Source organism: Perognathus longimembris, chromosome 11, assembly GCF_023159225.1.
Source record: "Perognathus longimembris pacificus isolate PPM17 chromosome 11, ASM2315922v1, whole genome shotgun sequence".
Classification (NCBI taxonomy): domain Eukaryota; kingdom Metazoa; phylum Chordata; class Mammalia; order Rodentia; family Heteromyidae; genus Perognathus; species Perognathus longimembris.
In genome coordinates, this window is record NC_063171.1 from 9,336,164 (window position 1) to 9,342,163 (window position 6,000).

A 6,000-nucleotide genomic window follows, 5' to 3' on the forward strand; every position below is an offset into this window, starting at 1 on the left:
ATAAATGTGATGTTACTCTTAACCTCTTCCTGCCTTAGCAGTCCAATATGTTATGGTCTCCAAAAGACCATGTTTTCATGGGCCATGTGAAGTTTGTAAGAAACACATCACATTAACTGTAGTGTACTTCAAGTATTAGGTCATATCAGCTGCTTTAGGATACTGAATACCAGCAGTGCTGAATCCATCAGTGCCAGAGATGAGTTTCACACTCCATCTTCCTTTCTTCAGTGAGTGAGTGCTTTAGGATTTCTATAATACAGTGTCACAAGCTGTGTACCTTAAAGAATCAAAAGTTTACTTGCTCACAGTTCTGGAGGCTAAGTCCAAAATTAAGGTATTGACAGGTCCATACTTTAACTGAAATATTAAGGAAACTGGCTTTGTCTCCTCCTGGCTTCTGGTAGTGGCTGTCAGTCCTTAGTGTTCCTTGGTTTTCCACTATCCCTCTTCATGTATTATGGTGGCTACAGGACATTCTGTTCTCTATGTGTTTCTCCTCCTCCTTATTGTCATCTTTTTCCCCGCCTCTGTCTCCTCCTGCTCTTCCTCCCTCTTCCTCCTCTTCCTTCTCCTCTTATTGTTCCTCCTTTTTATTCTCTTCCTCCTCTTCACCTGTTCCTCCACAGTTTCAGCAAAGTAAAATCTGTAAGATCACTGTTCAATGTAAGCCTTATCTGCATAAGTCCCAGAGATATCATCCCTAAAACAATCAACATAAAGTAGCTGAAGGTGTGGATCTAGTGGTAGAGTGCTTGCCAAACAAGACCAAGGCTTTGAGTTCAAACCTTAGTATCAAATAATAATAATAATAATAATAATAATAATAATAATAATAATTGTTGGGGTCCTCTTTCCCCTTGATGGAAGGGGCTTGATGCCCCTCCCCCAGCCCTGGGGAATGCGGCCCTGCTACCTTCTCTGGATTGGAATCCGGAGAAACCGGTTGGGCAAACAGCCCCCAACCTTCTAGCCAGCCTGGCGCGCTCGAGTGACTTTAGCCCTTGGGGGTCAGGTGACAGCTCTTAGCCTATCGGAATCCTGGCCAACCCCCTTCCCTCGAAATCATCTCCCCTTGCCCTTCTCTCAATAAAGTTAGTTCGCTCTAAGAAGCTGGCCCCGTTGCATGTATTCGTTGCAGGCGATCACACATCTACGGCAGATCACGTGCTCGTCAGGTCGGAGTGACCCCCACGTCCCACTCTAACTTACCTGCAGGCCGAGGGTTAGGGGAGAGGACAAAAGGAGGGTGGAAAGAAAGAAGGAAGAGTCCAAGCCCGGAGGGGCAAAAAACCCCAACAAATAATAACAATAGTGATAATAGTATAATAGTAGTTGTAGCATGTTTAAATTCCAGGGGCCATCATAATAATCTCATCCTAATTTGATTCTATCTGCAGAGATCTTGTTTCCAACAAAGCTCACATTCAAACTGACTACTACAGGCTCACACCTATAATCCAGGATGTTGAGATCTGAGGATCCCAGTTCAAAGCCAGCTTGTTCAAGAAAGTCTATGAGACTCTTATCTCCAATTAACTACTAGAAAACTAGAATTGGAGCTGTGGTTCAAGGTGGTAGAGTGCTACTCTTGAGCAGAAAAGCTCAGGGATAACATCCACATTCAAGCCTCATAACCAACCAAAAAAATTTAATCTGCAGTGTCCATATTTTCTAAAATGGTGTCTTCCAGACTCCTTGCAAGGGCTTTTTCAGTCAACTCCAAGCCCCACCACTCCCTCAGAGCTGATCCCCCGTGTTCATCGTTGAACTACTTAACTATTTCTTTTCCTTGATTGTCACTGATAAAATGCTTTTCAGACAATATCTAGAAGGCAGGAACAACTTACCATGAAAAGGTTGACTCTATCAACAGAACTAAAAATGAAGGAAAGAGAAAGACTAGAGGTAATGGCAAAGAAATCACAACTGATTGATGGCAGATGTCTCAGTATGTTAGTCTGTTAAGGGTTCCTCTGTAGTGGTGATAACAGAGCCACTGACAATGCAGCTGTTTTTTATGAGAAAAATATTTTAAAGTGTAATATTGTGAAATTATTTTATTTTAAGGGAGTGAGAAAAATTTCCTACCTTTAGGTTTGTCAATGCTTTTTCAACAGTGAGAGTTGTATTCAGTTTATATCTCTCATTTCAAAAGCATTCTCAAAGAGTTCAAGAGATGCCCCTTAATGCACTGGCTTTGAAATTCAGCAGACATACTAACTGTAATACCCTACTGATTGCAAGTAGGGTATTTTGTGAACAAATGCATTTGAGATTCTGAGTCATTTAGAAAAAAGAGAACCAACCTGTGTATTTCAATCCCTTTCTGATATTTACAGAATTGACATCTATTTGTATTGCATTGTGTGGGAGAATTATTGAACTACATTATGTTGCCACTGGAATAGAGGAAGAGTTAACATGTTTTAAGGGAATCCTGAACCCTGTTTATTTTCAACATGACACCTTATTCAAGCTGATCAACAAAACAAACCTAGATATAATTTTTCTTCTTTTATATGTAAAGAAATAAAGCCTAATCCAACCTTTAAAGTGAAGAAACAAAAATTAAGTTCAAAACCCTCATTCCAAAACTCAATCTTGCAATAAACATTTTTTTCCACTAGGAAAATACAGAATTCTTGCTATAAAGCAATTTATGATGCATTAAGTTAAAAGAGACCCCACCAGTCATTATTGAAAGAATTGTTAGAAAAATTAAATCTAACAGAATTTGCAAAAAAAGAAAATAATTGAGCAACTGAGCCACACACGGGACAATTCTAGTCTTATACGTGTCACTGATGTAGAAGGAAAGCCAGAAATAGCTTGACTGGGTACAGAAGGTGTTTGCATCTTTTGGACAAAGGTCTATTAATTGTCTGTCTGTCACTAGCTAAAGATTGGCAGTTGTGATTGGCTGACATTCAACTGGTTTTAATATTCCTACAAATATAAACTAAGATAGGTTGAAGATCATACCACAGACTCAGGTATGGATTGAGTTTCATGCTAGATTTAAAAGTCAAAATCTCAACACTATTCACTTCTTAGTTCTTCCTTTTTACTATATAAAAAAGATTAATCTTGATTTTCATTTCATATTATATTTGAACAATTTGATGGTTATGTAATATTCCAGATAATAGATACCCAACTGTAGCCAATTATACTTAGTAGATATTAAAATTATGATTAAGGATTTGCTGTATACATTAAAATTGTAATAAATTTCATTCTGATAACAGTATTTTCTGTGTATTTTAAGAGTTAAATTATAAGAGGTTGTATGAGATTTTTGTACATCTAATTTTTAAAATATTAGTAGTTTTTAAATGTTGGAACCATTAGTAAGTTATTACAAATAAATTTAATTGATGCATTAAGTGACAAAATGTCAAGTTCTTTAGAGTCTACTAAGATATTTTCTTGGGGCTGGGGATATGGCCTAGTGGCAAGAGTGCCTGCCTCATATACATGAGGCCCTGGGTTCGATTCCCCAGCACCACATATACAGAAAATGGCCAGAAGTGGCGCTGTGGCTCAAGTGGCAGAGTGCTAGCCTTGAGCAAAAAGAAGCCAGGGACAGTGCTCAGGCCCTGAGTCCAAGCCCCAGGACTGGCCAAAAAAAAAAAAAAAAAAAAAAAAGATATTTTCTTGACTGTATGCTGGTGCCAGGGCTTGAAATTTGAGCCTAGGTTCTATCCCTGAGCTTTTGTGATCTTGGATGGCATTCTACCACTTGGACCATAACTCCACTTCCAGATTTTTAGTTGTTAATTGGAAGAAAACGTCTTAAAGACTTTTTAGCTCAGATTGGCCTTGAACTACCATTCTCAGATATCAGCCTCCTGAGTCGCTAAGATTATAGGCGTGAGTTACCAGCACCTGGCTTTTTTTCAACAATTCCTTTGCTATTTAGTATCCCACAGAGAAGTGCTCTGCCATCCTGAAAGGCTACATTCTGCATCTTCTTTTTCCAAAAGCAGAATCTCAAGATACTTTCCAAACTTCAGCTAACTTAGCAGATATTTAGTTGTCTTTATTCAAGGAAGTTTGTAAGCAATGTAAATATTTATGACATATATCCTAATTACTTTACTAAAATGAAAAGAATATAAAAATGAAGTAGATAGAAAGAAAATGAAACTAGATTTAGCCATATTTACAAAAATTTCCTCTCATTTTTCAGCTTTTAATTTTCATTCAATATTAAAACCAAAAACGTAAGACACAGGTTAAATTCTGAAAACTCACTGTTAAAGATCATAACTAAAAAGTGAAGTACAGTTAGAAATAATAACATGATTGCATTGATTAGGTAACAGAAGATTCCTCAGGGAATTGTTAGCATGTGGCCTGTTACCTATCTACTTCACAGCAACATAGGGGCGCCTCAATGACCTTATGTTTTCTCCCTTGGCCAGGACAAGGGTTAGAAGCAGATAACATTTAAATAAATTAGTCAGAAAAATCTTATCCATTTCAAAGTTTGAGAACAACTATCATTCATCTTTACTTTCCTACTGGCAAGCCTTCACATGTTTGGTCATTGAATCAGAAACAATGTAATAACAACAAAATTATTTCCAATACAGTGCTGAAGAAGCTCTTCATCTATATTCCTTTCCAGTTGCTTCCTACAATTTGCTTTTGTATACTCACATTTCCTGTCTCTTTTTAGCATTGTTATTGAATTCGTTTCATTTATTCACTTTGAGTTGTTGTTTTGTCCAGATTTCAGTGAGACTGATCACTAGAATTACAAATGTATGCACAATTAAATGGTCCATTGATGTGTACTACCAATTGGCTCACTTACTGCTGGCATTTTGCCACCTCCATCCTGGAGTTTTGCTATTTAAATGATGATGGAATTTTGCAGATTCTTCTTTTTTTAGTGGCATATGCTCTTTCTTTTTCTTCTTTCCTTCTTTATTTTCAAAGGGACATACAGAGGGGTTACAGTTTCATATGTAAGGCAGTGAGTACAATTCTTATCCAACTTGTTACCTAGTCCCTCATTTTCCCCTCACCTCCCCATTTCCCTCTCCCCCCCCCCCCGCCATGAATTGTACACTTGGTTTACACCAAATGGTTTTGCAAGTATTGCTGCTGCAATGGTTTGTCTTTTTATTATTTGTCTCTCAATTTTGGTATTCCCTTCCCTTCCCTAGTTCCAATACATGTATATACAGTATCCAGGGTACTAAGATCAGTTACAGTGATAGCAGGGGTAAAACCACAGGAAGGGACTACAAGAGAAAAAAAAAAGTATGGTTTCACATGACAGGTTGAGAATAACTACCACAACGATATAACACTTGTTTCCATAACCTCGAGTTCATTTTGCTTAGCATCATCTTATGTGTTCTTATGGGCATAGCCATTGGGCTATTGTGATCTTCTGCTATGACTATCCTAGACATGTACTAGTTATTCCTTCTGAGGGAAACCATAGACTCCATGTTTCTTTGGGTCTGGCTCACTTCACTTAGTATAATTTTTACCAACTCTTCCATCCTTACAAATGGGGCAGTGTCATTATTTCTGAAAAAGGCATAGAATTCCATTGTGTATATATAGATATATACCACATTTTCTTGATCCACTCACTGAGGGGAATCTGGGTTGTTTCCATATTTTATCAATGACAAATTGTGCTCTGATAAACATAGTTGTGCTGGTGGCTTTAGTGTGGTCTTGCGTGTAATCTTTTGGGTAGATGCCCAAAAGTGGGACTGCTGGGTCATAGGGGAGCTCAATATCTAACTTTGGAGGAACCTCCAGAGTGGTTGAACAAGTTTACATTCCCACAAACAATGTAGTAGGGTTCCTTTTTGGCCACATCTCTTCTGGCTCTTGTTATTATTAGTTTTCCTGATAATGGACATTCTTACTAGAGTGAGATAGAATCTCAATATTGTTTTGATTTGCATTTATTTTATAGCCAGTGAGTACTTCTTCATGTGTCTCTTGGCCATTCTCATTTCCTCT